Source organism: Oncorhynchus mykiss, chromosome 13 (genome assembly GCF_057628025.1).
Source record: "Oncorhynchus mykiss isolate SJ-2025 chromosome 13, ASM5762802v1, whole genome shotgun sequence".
NCBI lineage: Eukaryota > Metazoa > Chordata > Actinopteri > Salmoniformes > Salmonidae > Oncorhynchus > Oncorhynchus mykiss.
In genome coordinates, this window is record NC_143034.1 from 474,722 (window position 1) to 497,172 (window position 22,451).

General features: G+C 37.6%; 6 non-coding genes across 6 annotated transcripts; all 6 read left to right on the top strand.

The window, feature by feature from the left end:
- The first annotated feature begins 15,685 nt into the window (after window positions 1–15,685).
- Window positions 15,686–15,779, top strand: trnai-uau (transfer RNA isoleucine (anticodon UAU)). The gene is made up of 2 exons: window positions 15,686–15,723; window positions 15,744–15,779. It is a non-coding gene; the product is annotated as a tRNA-Ile (tRNA).
- A 1,150-nt stretch (window positions 15,780–16,929) lies between these two features.
- Window positions 16,930–17,023, top strand: trnai-uau (transfer RNA isoleucine (anticodon UAU)). Its single transcript has 2 exons — window positions 16,930–16,967; window positions 16,988–17,023. It is a non-coding gene; the product is annotated as a tRNA-Ile (tRNA).
- Window positions 17,024–18,174: 1,151 nt separating this feature from the next.
- On the top strand, window positions 18,175–18,268 carry trnai-uau (transfer RNA isoleucine (anticodon UAU)). The gene is made up of 2 exons: window positions 18,175–18,212; window positions 18,233–18,268. It is a non-coding gene; the product is annotated as a tRNA-Ile (tRNA).
- Window positions 18,269–18,922: 654 nt separating this feature from the next.
- trnai-uau (transfer RNA isoleucine (anticodon UAU)) lies at window positions 18,923–19,016 on the top strand. Its single transcript has 2 exons — window positions 18,923–18,960; window positions 18,981–19,016. It is a non-coding gene; the product is annotated as a tRNA-Ile (tRNA).
- A 633-nt stretch (window positions 19,017–19,649) lies between these two features.
- Window positions 19,650–19,743, top strand: trnai-uau (transfer RNA isoleucine (anticodon UAU)). Its single transcript has 2 exons — window positions 19,650–19,687; window positions 19,708–19,743. It is a non-coding gene; the product is annotated as a tRNA-Ile (tRNA).
- Window positions 19,744–21,683: 1,940 nt separating this feature from the next.
- Window positions 21,684–21,777, top strand: trnai-uau (transfer RNA isoleucine (anticodon UAU)). Its single transcript has 2 exons — window positions 21,684–21,721; window positions 21,742–21,777. It is a non-coding gene; the product is annotated as a tRNA-Ile (tRNA).
- The last annotated feature ends 674 nt before the right edge of the window (window positions 21,778–22,451 follow it).

Below are 22,451 nucleotides of genomic sequence, written 5' to 3' on the forward strand. Positions count from 1 at the left end.
GTCTTTATTATATTATGACAGACCAGCTAGATCTACTGTCTCAATTATATTATGGCAGACCAGCAAGATCTACTGTCTCTATTATATTATGACAGACCAGCTAGTTCTACTGTCTCTATTATATTATGACAGACCATCTAGATCTACTGTCTCTATTATATTATGACAGACCAGCTAGATCTACTGTCTCTATGTCTCTATTATATTATGACAGACCAGCTAGATATACTCTCTCTATTATATTATGTCAGACAAGCTAGATCTACTGTCTCTATTATATTATGACAGACCAGCTAGATCTACTGTGTCTATTATATTATGAAAGACCAGCTAGATCTACTGTTTCTATTATATTATGACAGACCAGCTAGATCTACTGCCTCTATTTTATTATGACAGACCAGCTAGATCTACTGTCTCTATTTTATTATGACAGACCAGCTAGATCTACTGTCTCTATTATATTACGACAGACCAGCTAGATCTACTGTCTCTATTTTTCTATTATATTATGACAGACCAGCTAGATATACTCTCTCTATTATATTATGACAGACCAGCTAGATCTACTGTCTCTATTATAATATGACAGACAGGCTAGATCTACTGTCTCTATTATATTATGACAGACCAGCTAGATCAACTGTCTTTATTATATTATGACAGACCAGCTAGATCTACTGTCTCAATTATATTATGACAGACCAGCAAGATCTACTGTCTCTATGTCTCTATTATATTATGACAGACCAGCTAGATGTACTCTCTCTTATTATATTATGACAGACCAGCTCGATCTACTGTCTCTATTATATTATGACAGACCAGCTAGATCTAATATCTCTATTATTTTATGACAGACCAGCTAGATCTACATTCTCTATTATATTATGACAGACCAGCTAGATCTACTGTCTCTATTATAATATGACAGACCAGCTAGATTAACTGTCTCTACTGTCTCTATTATATTATGACAGACCAGCTAAATCTACTGTCTCTATTATATTATGACAGTTCAGCTAGATCTACTGTCTCTATTATATTATGACAGACACGCTAGATCTACTGCCTCTATTATATTATGACAGACCAGCTAGATCTAATGTCTCTATTATATTATGACAGATCACCTAGATCTTCGTTCTCTATTATATTATGACAGACCAGCTAGATCTACTATCTCTATTATATTATGACAGACCAGCTAGATCTAATGTCTATATTATATTAATACAGACCAGCTAGATCTACTGTCTATATTATATTAAGACAGACCAGCTAGATCTACTGTCTCTATTTCTCTATTATATTATGACAGACCAGCTAGATATACTCTCTCTATTATATTATGACAGACCAGCTAGATCTACTGTCTATATTATATTAAGACAGACCAGCTAGATCTACTGTCTCTATTATATTATGACAGACCAGCTAGATCTTCTGTGTCTATTATATTATGACATGCAAGCTAGATCTACTGTCTTTATTATATTATGACAGACCAGCTAGATCTACTGTCTCAATTATATTATGACAGACCAGCAAGATCTACTGTCTCTATTATATTATGACAGACCAGCTAGTTCTACTGTCTCTATTATATTATGACAGACCATCTAGATCTACTGTCTCTATTATATTATGAAAGACCAGGTAGATCTACTGTCTCTATTATATTATGACAGACCAGCTAGATCTACTGTCTCTATGTCTCTATTATATTATGACAGACCAGCTAGATATACTCTCTCTATTATATTATGTCAGACATGCTAGATCTACTGTCTCTATTATATTATGACAGACCAGCTAGATCTACTGTGTCTATTATATTATGAAAGACCAGCTAGATCTACTGTCTCTATTATATTATGACAGACCAGCTAGATCTACTGCCTCTATTTTATTATGACAGACCAGCTAGATCTACTGTTTCTATTATATTATGACAGACCAGCTAGATCTACTGTGTCTATTTTTCTATTATATTATGACAGACCAGCTAGATATACTCTCTCTATTATATTATGACAGACCAGCTAGATCTACTGTCTCTATTATAATATGACAGACAGGCTAGATCTACTGTCTCTATTATATTATGACAGACCAGCTAGATCCACTGTCTTTATTATATTATGACAGACCAGCTAGATATACTGTCTCAATTATATTATGACAGACCAGCAAGATCTACTGTCTCTATGTCTCTATTATATTATGACAGACCAGCTAGATGTACTCTCTCTATTATATTATGACAGACCAGCTAGATCTACTGTCTCTATTATATTATGACAGACCAGCTAGATCTACTGTCTCTATTATATTATGACAGACCAGCTAGATCTACTGTCTCTATGTCTCTATTATATTATGACAGACCAGCTAGATATACTCTCTCTATTATATTATGACAGACAAGCTAGATCTACTGTCTCAATTATATTTTGACAGACCAGCAAGATCTACTGTCTCTATTATATTATGACAGACCAGCTAGATCTACTGTGTCTATTATATTATGACAGACCAGCTAGATCTACTGTCTCTATTATATTATAACAGACCAGCTAGATCTACTGTCTCTATGTCTCTATTATATTATGACAGACCAGCTAGATCTACTGCCTCTATTTTATTATGACAGACCAGCTAGATCTACTGTCTCTATTATAATATGACAGACCAGCTAGATTAACTGTCTCTACTGTCTCTATTATATTATGACAGACCAGCTAAATCTACTGTCTCTATTATATTATGACAGTCCAGCTAGATCTACTGTCTCTATTATATTATGACAGACACGCTAGATCTACTGGCTCTATTATATTATGACAGACCAGCTAGATCTAATGTCTCTATTATATTATGACTGATCACCTAGATCTACGTTCTCTATTATATTATGACAGACCAGCTAGATCTAGTATCTCTATTATATTATGACAGACCAGCTAGATCTAATGTCTATATTATATTAAGACAGACCAGCTAGATCTACTGTCTATATTATATTAAGACAGACCAGCTAGATCTACTGTCTCTATGTCTCTATTATATTATGACAGACCAGCTAGATATACTCTCTCTATTATATTATGACAGACCAGCTAGATCTACTGTCTATATTATATTAAGACAGACCAGCTAGATCTACTGTCTCTATTATATTATGACAGACCAGCTAGATCTACTGTGTCTATTATATTATGACATGCAAGCTAGATCTACTGTCTTTATTATATTATGACAGACCAGCTAGATCTACTGTCTCAATTATATTATGACAGACCAGCAAGATCTACTGTCTCTATTATATTATGAAAGACCAGGTAGATCTACTGTCTCTATTATATTATGACAGACCAGCTAGATCTACTGTCTCTATGTCTCTATTATATTATGACAGACCAGCTAGATATACTCTCTCTATTATATTATGTCAGACATGCTAGATCTACTGTCTCTATTATATTATGACAGACCAGCTAGATATACTCTCTCTATTATATTATGACAGACAAGCTAGATCTACTGTCTCAATTATATTTTGACAGACCAGCAAGATCTACTGTCTCTATTATATTATGACAGACCAGCTAGATCTACTGTGTCTATTATATTATGACAGACCAGCTAGATCTACTGTCTCTATTATATTATAACAGACCAGCTAGATCTACTGTCTCTATGTCTCTATTATATTATGACAGACCAGCTAGATCTACTGCCTCTATTTTATTATGACAGACCAGCTAGATCTACTGTCTCTAATATAATATGACAGACCAGCTAGATTAACTGTCTCTACTGTCTCTATTATATTATGACAGACCAGCTAAATCTACTGTCTCTATTATATTATGACAGTCCAGCTAGATCTACTGTCTCTATTATATTATGACAGACACGCTAGATCTACTGGCTCTATTATATTATGACAGACCAGCTAGATCTAATGTCTCTATTATATTATGACTGATCACCTAGATCTACGTTCTCTATTATATTATGACAGACCAGCTAGATCTAGTATCTCTATTATATTATGACAGACCAGCTAGATCTAATGTCTATATTATATTAAGACAGACCAGCTAGATCTACTGTCTCTATTATATTATGACAGACCAGCTAGATCCACTGTCTTTATTATATTATGACAGACCAGCTAGATATACTGTCTCAATTATATTATGACAGACCAGCAAGATCTACTGTCTCTATGTCTCTATTATATTATGACAGACCAGCTAGATGTACTCTCTCTATTATATTATGACAGACCAGCTAGATCTACTGTCTCTATTATATTATGACAGACCAGCTAGATCTACTGTCTCTATTATATTATGACAGACCAGCTAGATCTACTGTCTCTATGTCTCTATTATATTATGACAGACCAGCTAGATATACTCTCTCTATTATATTATGACAGACAAGCTAGATCTACTGTCTCAATTATATTTTGACAGACCAGCAAGATCTACTGTCTCTATTATATTATGACAGACCAGCTAGATCTACTGTGTCTATTATATTATGACAGACCAGCTAGATCTACTGTCTCTATTATATTATAACAGACCAGCTAGATCTACTGTCTCTATGTCTCTATTATATTATGACAGACCAGCTAGATCTACTGCCTCTATTTTATTATGACAGACCAGCTAGATCTACTGTCTCTATTATAATATGACAGACCAGCTAGATTAACTGTCTCTACTGTCTCTATTATATTATGACAGACCAGCTAAATCTACTGTCTCTATTATATTATGACAGTCCAGCTAGATCTACTGTCTCTATTATATTATGACAGACACGCTAGATCTACTGGCTCTATTATATTATGACAGACCAGCTAGATCTAATGTCTCTATTATATTATGACTGATCACCTAGATCTACGTTCTCTATTATATTATGACAGACCAGCTAGATCTAGTATCTCTATTATATTATGACAGACCAGCTAGATCTAATGTCTATATTATATTAAGACAGACCAGCTAGATCTACTGTCTATATTATATTAAGACAGACCAGCTAGATCTACTGTCTCTATGTCTCTATTATATTATGACAGACCAGCTAGATATACTCTCTCTATTATATTATGACAGACCAGCTAGATCTACTGTCTATATTATATTAAGACAGACCAGCTAGATCTACTGTCTCTATTATATTATGACAGACCAGCTAGATCTACTGTGTCTATTATATTATGACATGCAAGCTAGATCTACTGTCTTTATTATATTATGACAGACCAGCTAGATCTACTGTCTCAATTATATTATGACAGACCAGCAAGATCTACTGTCTCTATTATATTATGAAAGACCAGGTAGATCTACTGTCTCTATTATATTATGACAGACCAGCTAGATCTACTGTCTCTATGTCTCTACTATATTATGACAGACCAGCTAGATATACTCTCTCTATTATATTATGTCAGACATGCTAGATCTACTGTCTCTATTATATTATGACAGACCAGCTAGATATACTCTCTCTATTATATTATGACAGACAAGCTAGATCTACTGTCTCAATTATATTTTGACAGACCAGCAAGATCTACTGTCTCTATTATATTATGACAGACCAGCTAGATCTACTGTGTCTATTATATTATGACAGACCAGCTAGATCTACTGTCTCTATTATATTATAACAGACCAGCTAGATCTACTGTCTCTATGTCTCTATTATATTATGACAGACCAGCTAGATCTACTGCCTCTATTTTATTATGACAGACCAGCTAGATCTACTGTCTCTAATATAATATGACAGACCAGCTAGATTAACTGTCTCTACTGTCTCTATTATATTATGACAGACCAGCTAAATCTACTGTCTCTATTATATTATGACAGTCCAGCTAGATCTACTGTCTCTATTATATTATGACAGACACGCTAGATCTACTGGCTCTATTATATTATGACAGACCAGCTAGATCTAATGTCTCTATTATATTATGACTGATCACCTAGATCTACGTTCTCTATTATATTATGACAGACCAGCTAGATCTAGTATCTCTATTATATTATGACAGACCAGCTAGATCTAATGTCTATATTATATTAAGACAGACCAGCTAGATCTACTGTCTATATTATATTAAGACAGACCAGCTAGATCTACTGTCTCTATGTCTCTATTATATTATGACAGACCAGCTAGATATACTCTCTCTATTATATTATGACAGACCAGCTAGATCTACTGTCTATATTATATTAAGACAGACCAGCTAGATCTACTGTCTCTATTATATTATGACAGACCAGCTAGATCTACTGTGTCTATTATATTATGACATGCAAGCTAGATCTACTGTCTTTATTATATTATGACAGACCAGCTAGATCTACTGTCTCAATTATATTATGACAGACCAGCAAGATCTACTGTCTCTATTATATTATGAAAGACCAGGTAGATCTACTGTCTCTATTATATTATGACAGACCAGCTAGATCTACTGTCTCTATGTCTCTATTATATTATGACAGACCAGCTAGATATACTCTCTCTATTATATTATGTCAGACATGCTAGATCTACTGTCTCTATTATAATATGACAGACCAGCTAGATCTACTGTGTCTATTATATTATGAAAGACCAGCTAGATCTACTGTCTCTATTATATTATGACAGACCAGCTAGATCTACTGCCTCTATTTTATTATGACAGACCAGCTAGATCTACTGTCTCTATTATATTATGACAGACCAGCTAGATCTACTGTGTCTATTATATTACGACAGACCAGCAAGATCTACTGTCTCTATTATATTATGAAAGACCAGGTAGATCTACTGTCTCTATTATATTATGACAGACCAGCTAGATCTACTGTCTCTATGTCTCTATTATATTATGACAGACCAGCTAGATATACTCTCTCTATTATATTATGTCAGACATGCTAGATCTACTGTCTCTATTATAATATGACAGACCAGCTAGATCTACTGTGTCTATTATATTATGAAAGACCAGCTAGATCTACTGTCTCTATTATATTATGACAGACCAGCTAGATCTACTGCCTCTATTTTATTATGACAGACCAGCTAGATCTACTGTCTCTATTATATTATGACAGACCAGCTAGATCTACTGTGTCTATTATATTACGACAGACCAGCTCGATCTACTGTCTCTATTTTTCTATTATATTATGACAGACCAGCTAGATATACTCTCTCTATTATATTATGACAGACCAGCTAGATCTACTGTCTCTAGTATAATATGACAGACAGGCTAGATCTACTGTCTCTATTATATTATGACAGACCAGCTAGATCCACTGTCTTTATTATATTATGACAGACGAGCTAGATGTACTCTCTCTATTATATTATGACAGACCAGCTAGATCTACTGTCTCTATTATATTATGACAGACCAGCTAGATCTACTGTCTCTATTATATTATGACAGACCAGCTAGATATACTCTCTCTATTATATTATGACAGACCAGCTAGATCTACTGTCTATATTATATTAAGACAGACCAGCTAGATCTACTGTCTCTATTATATTATGACAGACCAGCTAGATCTTCTGTGTCTATTATATTATGACATGCAAGCTAGATCTACTGTCTTTATTATATTATGACAGACCAGCTAGATCTACTGTCTCAATTATATTATGACAGACCAGCAAGATCTACTGTCTCTATTATATTATGACAGACCAGCTAGTTCTACTGTCTCTATTATATTATGACAGACCATCTAGATCTACTGTCTCTATTATATTATGAAAGACCAGGTAGATCTACTGTCTCTATTATATTATGACAGACCAGCTAGATCTACTGTCTCTATGTCTCTATTATATTATGACAGACCAGCTAGATATACTCTCTCTATTATATTATGTCAGACATGCTAGATCTACTGTCTCTATTATATTATGACAGACCAGCTACATCTACTGTGTCTATTATAGTATGAAAGACCAGCTAGATCTACTGTCTCTATTATATTATGACAGACCAGCTAGATCTACTGCCTCTATTTTATTATGACAGACCAGCTAGATCTACTGTTTCTATTATATTATGACAGACCAGCTAGATCTACTGTGTCTATTTTTCTATTATATTATGACAGACCAGCTAGATATACTCTCTCTATTATATTATGACAGACCAGCTAGATCTACTGTCTCTATTATAATATGACAGACAGGCTAGATCTACTGTCTCTATTATATTATGACAGACCAGCTAGATCCACTGTCTTTATTATATTATGACAGACCAGCTAGATCTACTGTCTCAATTATATTATGACAGACCAGCAAGATCTACTGTCTCTATGTCTCTATTATATTATGACAGACCAGCTAGATGTACTCTCTCTATTATATTATGACAGACCAGCTAGATCTACTGTCTCTATTATATTATGACAGACCAGCTAGATCTACTGTCTCTATTATATTATGACAGACCAGCTAGATCTACTGTCTCTATGTCTCTATTATATTATGACAGACCAGCTAGATATACTCTCTCTATTATATTATGACAGACAAGCTAGATCTACTGTCTCAATTATATTTTGACAGACCAGCAAGATCTACTGTCTCTATTATATTATGACAGACCAGCTAGATCTACTGTGTCTATTATATTATGACAGACCAGCTAGATCTACTGTCTCTATTATATTATAACAGACCAGCTAGATCTACTGTCTCTATGTCTCTATTATATTATGACAGACCAGCTAGATCTACTGCCTCTATTTTATTATGACAGACCAGCTAGATCTACTGTCTCTATTATAATATGACAGACCAGCTAGATTAACTGTCTCTACTGTCTCTATTATATTATGACAGACCAGCTAAATCTACTGTCTCTATTATATTATGACAGTCCAGCTAGATCTACTGTCTCTATTATATTATGACAGACACGCTAGATCTACTGGCTCTATTATATTATGACAGACCAGCTAGATCTAATGTCTCTATTATATTATGACTGATCACCTAGATCTACGTTCTCTATTATATTATGACAGACCAGCTAGATCTAGTATCTCTATTATATTATGACAGACCAGCTAGATCTAATGTCTATATTATATTAAGACAGACCAGCTAGATCTACTGTCTATATTATATTAAGACAGACCAGCTAGATCTACTGTCTCTATGTCTCTATTATATTATGACAGACCAGCTAGATATACTCTCTCTATTATATTATGACAGACCAGCTAGATCTACTGTCTATATTATATTAAGACAGACCAGCTAGATCTACTGTCTCTATTATATTATGACAGACCAGCTAGATCTACTGTGTCTATTATATTATGACATGCAAGCTAGATCTACTGTCTTTATTATATTATGACAGACCAGCTAGATCTACTGTCTCAATTATATTATGACAGACCAGCAAGATCTACTGTCTCTATTATATTATGAAAGACCAGGTAGATCTACTGTCTCTATTATATTATGACAGACCAGCTAGATCTACTGTCTCTATGTCTCTATTATATTATGACAGACCAGCTAGATATACTCTCTCTATTATATTATGTCAGACATGCTAGATCTACTGTCTCTATTATATTATGACAGACCAGCTAGATCTACTGTGTCTATTATATTATGAAAGACCAGCTAGATCTACTGTCTCTATTATATTATGACAGACCAGCTAGATCTACTGCCTCTATTTTATTATGACAGACCAGCTAGATCTACTGTCTCTATTATATTATGACAGACCAGCTAGATCTACTGTGTCTATTATATTACGACAGACCAGCTCGATCTACTGTCTCTATTTTTCTATTATATTATGACAGACCAGCTAGATATACTCTCTCTATTATATTATGACAGACCAGCTAGATCTACTGTCTCTAGTATAATATGACAGACAGGCTAGATCTACTGTCTCTATTATATTATGACAGACCAGCTAGATCCACTGTCTTTATTATATTATGACAGACCAGCTAGATCTACTGTCTCTATTATATTATGACAGACCAGCAAGATCTACTGTCTCTATGTCTCTATTATATTATGACAGACCAGCTAGATGTACTCTCTCTATTATATTATGACAGACCAGCTAGATCTACTGTCTCTATTATATTATGACAGACCAGCTAGATCTACTGTCTCTATTATATTATGACAGACCAGCTAGATCTACTGTCTCTATGTCTCTATTATATTATGACAGACCAGCTAGATATACTCTCTCTATTATATTATGACAGACAAGCTAGATCTACTGTCTCAATTATATTTTAACAGACCAGCAAGATCTACTGTCTCTATTATATTATGTCAGACATGCTAGATCTACTGTCTCTATTATATTATGACAGACCAGCTAGATGTACTCTCTCTATTATATTATGACAGACCAGCTAGATATACTCTCTCTATTATATTATGACAGACAAGCTAGATCTACTGTCTCAATTATATTTTAACAGACCAGCAAGATCTACTGTCTCTATTATATTATGTCAGACATGCTAGATCTACTGTCTATATTATATTATGACAGACCAGCTAGATCTACTGTGTCTATTATATTATGAAAGACCAGCTAGATCTACTGTCTCTATTATATTATGACAGACCAGCTAGATCTACTGCCTCTATTTTATTATGACAGACCAGCTAGATCTACTGTCTCTATTATATTATGACAGACCAGCTAGATCTACTGTGTCTATTATATTACGACAGACCAGCTCGATCTACTGTCTCTATTTTTCTATTATATTATGACAGACCAGCTAGATATACTCTCTCTATTATATTATGACAGACCAGCTAGATCTACTGTCTCTAGTATAATATGACAGACAGGCTAGATCTACTGTCTCTATTATATTATGACAGACCAGCTAGATCCACTGTCTTTATTATATTATGACAGACCAGCTAGATCTACTGTCTCTATTATATTATGACAGACCAGCAAGATCTACTGTCTCTATGTCTCTATTATATTATGACAGACCAGCTAGATGTACTCTCTCTATTATATTATGACAGACCAGCTAGATCTACTGTCTCTATTATATTATGACAGACCAGCTAGATCTACTGTCTCTATTATATTATGACAGACCAGCTAGATCTACTGTCTCTATGTCTCTATTATATTATGACAGACCAGCTAGATATACTCTCTCTATTATATTATGACAGACAAGCTAGATCTACTGTCTCAATTATATTTTAACAGACCAGCAAGATCTACTGTCTCTATTATATTATGTCAGACATGCTAGATCTACTGTCTCTATTATATTATGACAGACCAGCTAGATCTACTCTCTCTATTATATTATGACAGACCAGCTAGATATACTCTCTCTATTATATTATGTCAGACATGCTAGATCTACTGTCTCTATTATATTATGACAGACCAGCTAGATCTACTGTGTCTATTATATTATGAAAGACCAGCTAGATCTACTGTCTCTATTATATTATGACAGACCAGCTAGATCTACTGCCTCTATTTTATTATGACAGACCAGCTAGATCTACTGTCTCTATTATATTATGACAGACCAGCTAGATCTACTGTGTCTATTATATTACGACAGACCAGCTCGATCTACTGTCTCTATTTTTCTATTATATTATGACAGACCAGCTAGATATACTCTCTCTATTATATTATGACAGACCAGCTAGATCTACTGTCTCTAGTATAATATGACAGACAGGCTAGATCTACTGTCTCTATTATATTATGACAGACCAGCTAGATCCACTGTCTTTATTATATTATGACAGACCAGCTAGATCTACTGTCTCTATTATATTATGACAGACCAGCAAGATCTACTGTCTCTATGTCTCTATTATATTATGACAGACCAGCTAGATGTACTCTCTCTATTATATTATGACAGACCAGCTAGATCTACTGTCTCTATTATATTATGACAGACCAGCTAGATCTACTGTCTCTATTATATTATGACAGACAAGCTAGATCTACTGTCTCAATTATATTTTAACAGACCAGCAAGATCTACTGTCTCTATTATATTATGACAGACCAGCTAGATCTACTGTGTCTATTATATTATGACAGACCAGCTAGATCTACTGTCTCTATTATATTATAACAGACCAGCTAGATCTACTGTCTCTATGTCTCTATTATATTATGACAGACCAGCTAGATCTACTGCCTCTATTTTATTATTACAGACCAGCTAGATCTACTGTGTCTATTATATTACGACAGACCAGCTAGATATACTTTCTCTATTATATTATGACAGACCAGCTAGATATACTGTCTCTATTATATTATGACAGACCAGCTAGATCTACTGTCTCTATTATATTATGACAGACCAGCTAGATCTACTGTCTCTATTATATTATGACAGACCAGCTAGATCTACTGTCTCTATTTTTCTATTATATTATGACAGACCAGCTAGATATACTCTCTCTATTATATTATGACAGACCATCTAGATCTACTGTCTCTATTATAATATGACAGACAGGCTAGATCTACTGTCTCAATTATATTATGACAGACGAGCAAGATCTACTCTCTCTATTATTATATGACAGAAAAGCTTGATCTACTGTCTCTATTATATCATGACAGACCAGCTAGATCTACTGTGTCTATTATATTATGACAGACCAGCTATATCTACTGTCTCTATGTCTCTATTATATTATGACAGACCAGCTAGATATACTATCTCTATTATATTATGACAGACCAGCTAGATCTACTGTCTCTATTATATTATTACAGACCAGCTAGATCTACTGTCTCTATTATATTATTACAGACCAGCTAGATCTACTTTCTCTATGTCTCTATTATATTATGACAGACCAGCTAGATATACTCTCTCTATTATATTATGACAGACAAGCTAGATCTACTGTCTCAATTATATTATGACAGACCAGCAAGATCTACTGTCTCTATTATATTATGACAGACCAGCTAGATCTACTGTGTCTATTATATTGTGACAGACCAGCTAGATCTACTGTCTCTATTATATTATGACAGACCAGCTAGATCTACTGTCTCTATGTCTCTATTATATTATGACAGACCAGCTAGATCTACTGCCTCTATTTTATTATGACAGACCAGCTAGATCTACTGTGTCTATTATATTACGACAGACCAGCTAGATCTACTGTCTCTATTTTTCTATTATATTATGACAGACCAGCTAGATATACTCTCTCTATTATATTATGACAGACCAGCTAGATCTACTGTTTCTATTATATTATGACAGACCAGCTAGATCTACTGTTTCTATTATATTATGACAGACCAGCTAGATCTAATGTCTCTATTATATTATGACAGACCAGCTAGATCTACTGTCTCAATTATAATATGACAGACAGGCTAGATCTACTGTCTCTATTATATTATGACAGACCAGCTAGATCTACTGTCTCTATTATATTATGACAGACCAGCTAGATCTACTGTCTCTATTTTATTATGACAGACCAGATAGATCTACTGTCTCTATTATATTATGACTTTTTAGAATATAACAATTCTTTAAGGTAAATTAAAATTAGCAGTTTGCTTCAATAGTCTGTAGTAATTTACGGAATTACAGTAATGAGAAAAAAAAGGTAGAAACAGAAAGTACATACTGTAATTCAAACAAATAATTGAGGGGCTAATCCTGCCTCTCTCTAGCATCAGGCCACATGTTTTCTTCAACATCACACCTAATGTTTTCTCTTGCCATGCACCTGGGGAAGAACCTTCTGGAGTGCCTTATCCATCTCTGGCAGTCCTCTGGACTCGTGTCCTCACATCCGGCACGCATGGCTTCCAAAAGAGACATTTGGTCATGTGGGTGGTGACCAAACACTTTCCACCTCCAGGCAGAGAAAAACTCCTCTATTGGGTTGAGGAAGGGTGAATATGCAGGCAGGTACAAAACCATAAATCTGTGATGTGCTGCAAACCAATCTGTGACAGCTGCAGAGTGGTGAAAAGCAACGTTATCGCAAACTATGACAAAAACTTGGGGGTTTCTTACTGGCTCCCCCTGTTCTGCTGGCACTAGCTGAGCATAGAGCTTTTCTAGGAAAGTTATAAGCCTTTCTGTGTTGTATGGGCCAATGAGTGGTGTGTTGAGAAGCAAACCATCATTGGCCATTGCAGCACACATGATGATATTTCCCCCCCCTTTGGCCTGGAACCTCCACAGTGGCCCTTTGACCTATAACATTCCTTCCTCTGCGCTGTGTTTTGGCAAGGTTAAATCCAGCTTCATCGATAAATACAAATTAATGTGGTCTTTCCAGTGCTTCCACCTCCATTACTCTCTGAAAAACAGTAAGTGCACAGTTTTACTGTAGAAATGCTAGTGTTTTTTTTTACTGTAAATATTTTGTATAGCTGTGTACGTAACCTCAGACGTCTTACCTGGACATATTGGTATCTTTGCTCTTTTACCCATTCACTGTTTCTCTCGAATGGTACAGTGTATAACTGTTTCATTGTAACTTGGTGTTTCTTTAGGACTCGAGCAATAGTTGTTGTGCTGACAGAATTAACATTTTCAAATATATCATTATCAGCCAGCACTCTATCTTGAATCTCCCGCAGTTTTATTGCATTGTTGACAGCAACCATGTCAACAATAGCATTTTCCTGCTCATCTGAAAATATTTTTCCTCTTCCCCCTATTGGGGGCAGCCTTTGGGTCCTGTTGTAAAAATATATTTTACAGTTAAACTTACTGTAATATATATCTGTGTAAATATTCTATAATTGCAATACAAAATAGATTCCTGTAATGTTTTCATTTACTGTAAGGATGTAACTCTCACCTGTTTGCATGATGGAAAATTCGCATTACAGATGCCACTGTGGATCTTTGCAGATTGGGTTGCACACTCAACCCTGCCTCTCTCAATGAGAGACCATGGTTCATGACATGGTCTATAAGTGTAGCCCTTATTTCATCTGAAATAACAGCTCTTTGTCTTCTTTGTCTTCCTCCACGCATCCGCCCTCTCCCTGCAAACCTTCTCCCTCCACGAACCCATCTTCCTTGTTCCATTTCCAAAATGAGTCTTTCTGAGCTCTACCTATATATACTGTAATATGTGTGTGTGTTCACTAACAAGTCTAAAACAAGACACCTGCTTAGCCTTTCAGCTGAAATTGCAATTAGCAGTGTTTGAAAGGCACAAGGCTGAAATCTATTCCGTTTTGAATGTGTGGTTCACAGTTTTGAAAGCAGTGTGTTAGCATTTGAACAAAGTGCTGTAAATCCACAGTGTTGTGCAGGTTGTGGTTAAAGTCATGGGATAAGTGTGTAGAGTTTTGAAAACTGTGTTCAAGCAATGAAAAACGAACTAGAGTTTGGTCCACATGAACTGCTGCTGTGCAGACTGTAGTTAGAGTTTTGCACATGTGACTCCAGTTGTGTCCACTGTCGTTTAGCAATCGAAAAAAACTGTAAGAGTCTCATGCTCTACCGTCTGAGTTAGCCAGGTAGGTCAATTGTCTAACTGACTCGGACCGAGTATTGTACATCTATGTTTGTGCAAAATATGGTAAACAGGTGATCAAGCTCCTGTGGCGCAATTGGTTAGCGTGTGGTACTTATTCAGCAGTATGCAGCAAACCAATGCTGAGGTTGTGAGTTCGATCCTCACCAGGAGCTTGTACTTTTCTTGAACCCTCTGCCTGTCTATTTATGCTCTACTGACTGAGCTAGCCAGGTACCTCAACAGTAGTATTGACTTGGTCCGAATATCGTTCAGCTCCATTTCTGCAAAATATGAAGATCAGTGAAAGTGTTGTTGATGGATCCTGTGGTCAATCTGTTAGCATGTTGTACTTATACAGCAGTATACAGAAATTAGATGACAAGGTTACGACTTCAAGCCCCACCAGGAGCAAGTATTCTTCTAGAAGCCTATGCCTGTCTATTTCTTGTCCATAAAAGGAGCATTTATTCAATCCATTTAGGAGGACGTTTAATAGATAATAGGTATGTCATTGAGATAACAGGTCAGAGTGCAGGCAGATATAGAATACAAAATCATAGTCTTCAGTATCCCCAGCTATGCCTGACAAGTCAGCAATGCAGGGTGGCTAGACTGCTTGAAAGTCGGTGAGTTGGTGCTTCTGCAGTGAAAAAAACCACCTAACGTGGGGATAAAACCCGCGACCCTGAGGTTAAGAGTCTCATGCTCTACCGACTGAGCTAGCCAGGTACCTCAACAGTAATATTGACTTGGTCCGAATATCGTTCAGCTCCGTTTCTGCAAAATATGGTGATCAGTGAAAGTGTTGTTAATGGATCCTGTGGTGCAATTGGTTAGCCTGTTTTACTTATACAGCAGTATACAGAAATTAGATGACAAGGTTATGAGTTCAAGCCCCACCAGGAGCAAGTATTCTTCTTGAAGCCTCTGCCTGTCTATTTCTTGTCCATAAAAGGAGCATTTATTCAATCCATTTAGGAGGACGTTTAATAGATAATAGGGATGTCATTGAGATGACAGGTCAGAGTGCAGGCAGAGATAGAATACAAAATCATCGTCTTCTCTATCACCAGCTATGCCTGACAAGTCAGCAATGCAGGGTGGCAAGCCTGCTCGAAAGTCCAAGCATATGGCTGTTTGCAAAGTTTTTTGGTGCTTCGGCTCAGAAAAGAATCACCCCATTTGTGGTTCGAACCCACGAATACGAGATGAAGAGTCTCATTCTCTACCGTCTGAGTTAGCCAGGTAGGTCAATTGTCGGACTGACTCTGACCGAATATTGTACATCTATGTTTGTGCAAAATGTGGTAAACAGGTGATCAGGCTCCTGTGGCGCAATTGGTTAGCGCATGGTACTTATACAGCAGTATGCAGCGAAGCAATGCCAAGGTTGTGAGTTCGATCCTCACCAGGAGCATGTACTTTTCTTGAACCCTCTGCCTGTCTATTTATGCTCTACCGACTGAGCTAGCCAGGTACCTCAACAGTAGTATTGACTTGGTCCGAATATCGTTCAGCTCCATTTCTGCAAAATATGAAGATCAGTGAAAGTGTTGTTGATGGATCCTGTGGTGCAGTCTGTCAGCATGTTGTACTTATACAGCAGTATACAGAAATTAGATGACAAGGTTACGACTTCAAGCCCCACCAGGAGCAAGTATTCTTCTAGAAGCCTATGCCTGTCTATTTCTTGTCCATAAAAGGAGCATTTATTCAATCCATTTAGGAGGACGTTTAATAGATAATAGGTATGTCATTGAGATGACAGGTCAGAGTGCAGGAAGAGCAAGTATTCAAATTCATAGTCTTCTCTATCACCAGCTATGCCTGACAAGTCAGCAATGCAGGGTGGCTAGACTGCTCGAAAGTCAGTGAGTTGGTGCTTCTGCATTGAAAATAACCACCTAACGTGGGGATCAAACCCACGACCCTGAGATTAAGAGTCTCATGCTCTACCGACTGAGCTAGCCAGGTACCTCGAAAGTAGTATTGACTTGGTCCGAATATCGTTCAGCTCCATTTCTGCAAAATATGAAGATCAGTGAAAGTGTTGTAGATGGATCCTGTGGTGCAATTGGTTAGCCTGTTTTACTTATACAGCAGTATACAGAAATTAGATGACAAGGTTACGACTTCAAGCCCCACCAGGAGCAAGTATTCTTCTAGAAGCCTATGCCTGTCTATTTCTTGTCCATAAAAGGAGCATTTATTCAATCCATTTAGGAGGACGTTTAATAGATAATAGGGATGTCATTGAGATGACAGGTCAGAGTGCAGGCAGAGATAGAATACAAAATCATCGTCTTCTCTATCACCAGCTATGCCTGAGAAGTCAGCAATGCAGGGTGGCAAGCCTGCTCGAAAGTCCAAGCGTATGGCTGTTTGCGAAGTTTTTTGGTGCTTCGGCTCAGAAAAGAATCACCCCATTTGTGGTTCGAACCCACGAATACGAGATAAAGAGTCTCATTCTCTACCGTCTGAGTTAGCCAGGTAGGTCAATTGTCGGACTGACTCTGACCGAATATTGTACATCTATGTTTGTGCAAAATGTGGTAAACAGGTGATCAGGCTCCTGTGGCGCAATCGGTTAGCGCGTGGTACTTATACAGCAGTATGCAGCGAAGCAATGCCGAGGTTGTGAGTTCGATCCTCACCAGGAGCATGTACTTTTCTTGAACCCTCTGCCTGTCTATTTATGCTCTACTGACTGAGCTAGCCAGGTACCTCAACAGTAGTATTGACTTGGTCCGAATATCGTTCAGCTCCATTTCTGCAAAATATGAAGATCAGTGAAAGTGTTGTAGATGGATCCTGTGGTGCAATTGGTTAGCCTGTTTTACTTATACAGCAGTATACAGAAATTAGATGACAAGGTTATGATTTCAAGCCCCACCAGGAGCAAGTATTCTTCTTGAAGCCTCTGCCTGTCTATTTCTTGTCCATAAAAGGAGCATTTATTCAATCCATTTAGGAGGACGTTTAATAGATAATAGGGATGTCATTGAGATGACACTTCAGAGTGCAGGCAGAGATAGAATACAAAATCATCGTCTTCTCTATCACCAGCTATGCCTGACAAGTCAGCAATGCAGGGTGGCAAGCCTGCTCGAAAGTCCAAGCGTATGGCTGTTTGCGAAGTTTTTTGGTGCTTCGGCTCAGAAAAGAATCACCCCATTTGTGGTTCGAACCCACGAATACGAGATAAAGAGTCTCATTCTCTACCGTCTGAGTTAGCCAGGTAGGTCAATTGTCGGACTGACTCTGACCGAATATTGTACATCTATGTTTGTGCAAAATGTGGTAAACAGGTGATCAGGCTCCTGTGGCGCAATCGGTTAGCGCGTGGTACTTATACAGCAGTATGCAGCGAAGCAATGCCGAGGTTGTGAGTTCGATCCTCACCAGGAGCATGTACTTTTCTTGAACCCTCTGCCTGTCTATTTATGCTCTACTGACTGAGCTAGCCAGGTACCTCAACAGTAGTATTGACTTGGTCCGAATATCGTTCAGCTCCATTTCTGCAAAATATGAAGATCAGTGAAAGTGTTGTTGATGGATCTTGTGGTGCAGTCTGTCAGCATGTTGTACTTATACAGCAGTATACAGAAATTAGATGACAAGGTTACGACTTCAAGCCCCACCAGGAGCAAGTATTCTTCTAGAAGCCTATGCCTGTCTATTTCTTGTCCATAAAAGGAGCATTTATTCAATCCATTTAGGAGGACGTTTAATAGATAATAGGTATGTCATTGAGATAACAGGTCAGAGTGCAGGAACAGCAAGTATTCAAATTCATAGTCTTCTCTATCACCAGCTATGCCTGACAAGTCAGCAATGCAGGGTGGCTAGACTGCTCGAAAGTCAGTGAGTTGGTGCTTCTGCATTGAAAATAACCACCTAACGTGGGGATCAAACCCACGACCCTGAGATTAAGAGTCTCATTCTCTACCGTCTGAGTTAGCCAGGTAGGTCAATTGTCGGACTGACTCTGACCGAATATTGTACATCTATGTTTGTGCAAAATGTGGTAAACAGGTGATCAGGCTCCTGTGGCGCAATCGGTTAGCGCGTGGTACTTATACAGCAGTATGCAGCGAAGCAATGCCGAGGTTGTGAGTTCGATCTTCACCAGGAGCATGTACTTTTCTTGAACCCTCTGCCTGTCTATTTATGCTCTACCGACTGAGCTAGCCAGGTACCTCAACAGTAGTATTGACTTGGTCCGAATATCGTTCAGCTCCATTTCTGCAAAATATGAAGATCAGTGAAAGTGTTGTTGATGGATCCTGTGGTGCAATTGGTTAGCCTGTTTTACTTATACAGCAGTATACAGAAATTAGATGACAAGGTTATGAGTTCAAGCCCCACCAGGAGCAAGTATTCTTCTAGAAGCCTATGCCTGTCTATTTCTTGTCCATAAAAGGAGCATTTATTCAATCCATTTAGGAGGACGTTTAATAGATAATAGGTATGTCATTGAGATGACAGGTCAGAGTGTAGGAACAGCAAGTATTCAAATTCATAGTCTTCTCTATCACCAGCTATGCCTGACAAGTAAGCAATGCAGGGTGGCTAGACTGCTCGCAAGTCAGTGAGTTGGTACTTCTGCATTGAAAATAACCACCTAACGTGGGGATCAAACCCACGACCCTGCGATTAAGAGTCTCATGCTCTAACGACTGAGCTAGCCAGGTACCTCAAAAGTAGTATTGACTTGGTCCGAATATCGTTCAGCTCCATTTCTGCAAAATATGAAGATCAGTGAAAGTGTTGTTGATGGATCCTGTGGTGCAGTCTGTCAGCATGTTGTACTTATACAGCAGTATACAGAAATTAGATGACAAGGTTACGACTTCAAGCCCCACCAGGAGCAAGTATTCTTCTAGAAGCCTATGCCTGTCTATTTCTTGTCCATAAAAGGAGCATTTATTCAATCCATTTAGGAGGACGTTTAATAGATAATAGGGATGTCATTGAGATGACAGGTCAGAGTGCAGGCAGAGATAGAATACAAGATAGAATACAAAATCATCGTCTTCTCTATCACCAGCTATGCCTGACAAGTCAGCAATGCAGGGTGGCAAGCCTGCTCGAAAGTCCAAGCGTATGGCTGTTTGCAAAGTTTTTTGGTGCTTCGGCTCAGAAAAGAATCACCCCATTTGTGCAAGTATTCTTCTAGAAGCCTATGCCTGTCTATTTCTTGTCCATAAAAGGAGCATTTATTCAATCCATTTAGGAGGACGTTTAATAGATAATAGCTATGTCATTGAGATGACAGGTCAGAGTTCAGGAACAGCAAGTATTCAAATTCATAGTCTTCTCTATCACCAGCTATGCCTGACAAGTCAGCAATGCAGGGTGGCTAGACTGCTCGAAAATCAGTGAGTTGGTGCTTCTGCAGTGAAAATAACCACCTAACGTGGGGATCAAACCCACGACCCTGAGATTAAGAGTCTCATGCTCTAACGACTGAGCTAGCCAGGTACCTCAACAGTAGTATTGACTTGGTCCGAATATCGTTCAGCTCCATTTCTGCAAAATATGGTGATCAGTGAGAGTGTTGTTGATGGATCCTGTGGTCAATCTGTTAGCGTGTTGTACTTATACAGCAGTATACAGAAATTAGATGACAAGGTTATGAGTTCAAGCCCCACCAGGAGCAAGTATTCTTCTTGAAGCCTCTGCCTGTCTATTTCTTGTCCATAAAAGGAGCATTTATTCAATCCATTTAGGAGGACGTTTAATAGATAATAGGGAAGTCATTGAGATAACAGGTCAGAGTGCAGGCAGAGATAGAATACAAAATCATCGTCTTCTCTATCACCAGCTATGCCTGACACGTCAGCAATGCAGGGTGGCAATCCTGCTCGAAAGTCCAAGCGTATGGCTGTTTGCGAAGTGTTTTGGTGCTTCGGCTCAGAAAAGAATCACCCCATTTGTGGTTCGAACCCACGAATACGAGATGAAGAGTCTCATTCTCTACCGTCTGAGTTAGCCAGGTAGGTCAATTGTCGGACTGACTCTGACCGAATATTGTACATCTATGTTTGTGCAAAATGTGGTAAACAGGTGATCAGGCTCCTGTGGCGCAATCGGTTAGCGCGTGGTGCTTATACAGCAGTATGCAGCGAAGCAATGCTGAGGTTGTGAGTTCGATTCTCACCAGGAGCATGTACTTTTCTTGAACCCTCTGCCTGTCTATTTGTGCTCTACCGACTGAGCTAGCCAGGTACCTCAACAGTAGTATTGACTTGGTCCGAATATCGTTCAGCTCCATTTCTGCAAAATACGAAGATCAGTGAAAGTGTTGTTGATGGATCCTGTGGTGCAGTCTGTCAGCATGTTGTACTTATACAGCAGTATACAGAAATTAGATGACAAGGTTACGACTTCAAGCCCCACCAGGAGCAAGTATTCTTCTAGAAGCCTATGCCTGTCTATTTCTTGTCCATAAAAGGAGCATTTATTCAATCCATTTAGGAGGACGTTTAATAGACAGGTCAGAGTGCAGGAACAGCAAGTATTCAAATTCATAGTCTTCTCTATCACCAGCTATGCCTGACAAGTCAGCAATGCAGGGTGGCTAGACTGCTCGAAAGTCAGTGAGTTGGTGCTTCTGCAGTGAAAATAACCACCTAACGTGGGGATCAAACCCACGACCCTGAGATTAAGAGTCTCATACTCTACCGACTGAGCTAGCCAGGTACCTCAGCAGTAGTATTGACTTGGCCCGAATATCGTTCAGCTCCATTTCTGCAAAATATGAAGATCAGTGAAAGTGTTGTAGATGGATCCTGTGGTGCAATTGGTTAGCCTGTTTTACTTATACAGCAGTATACATAAAT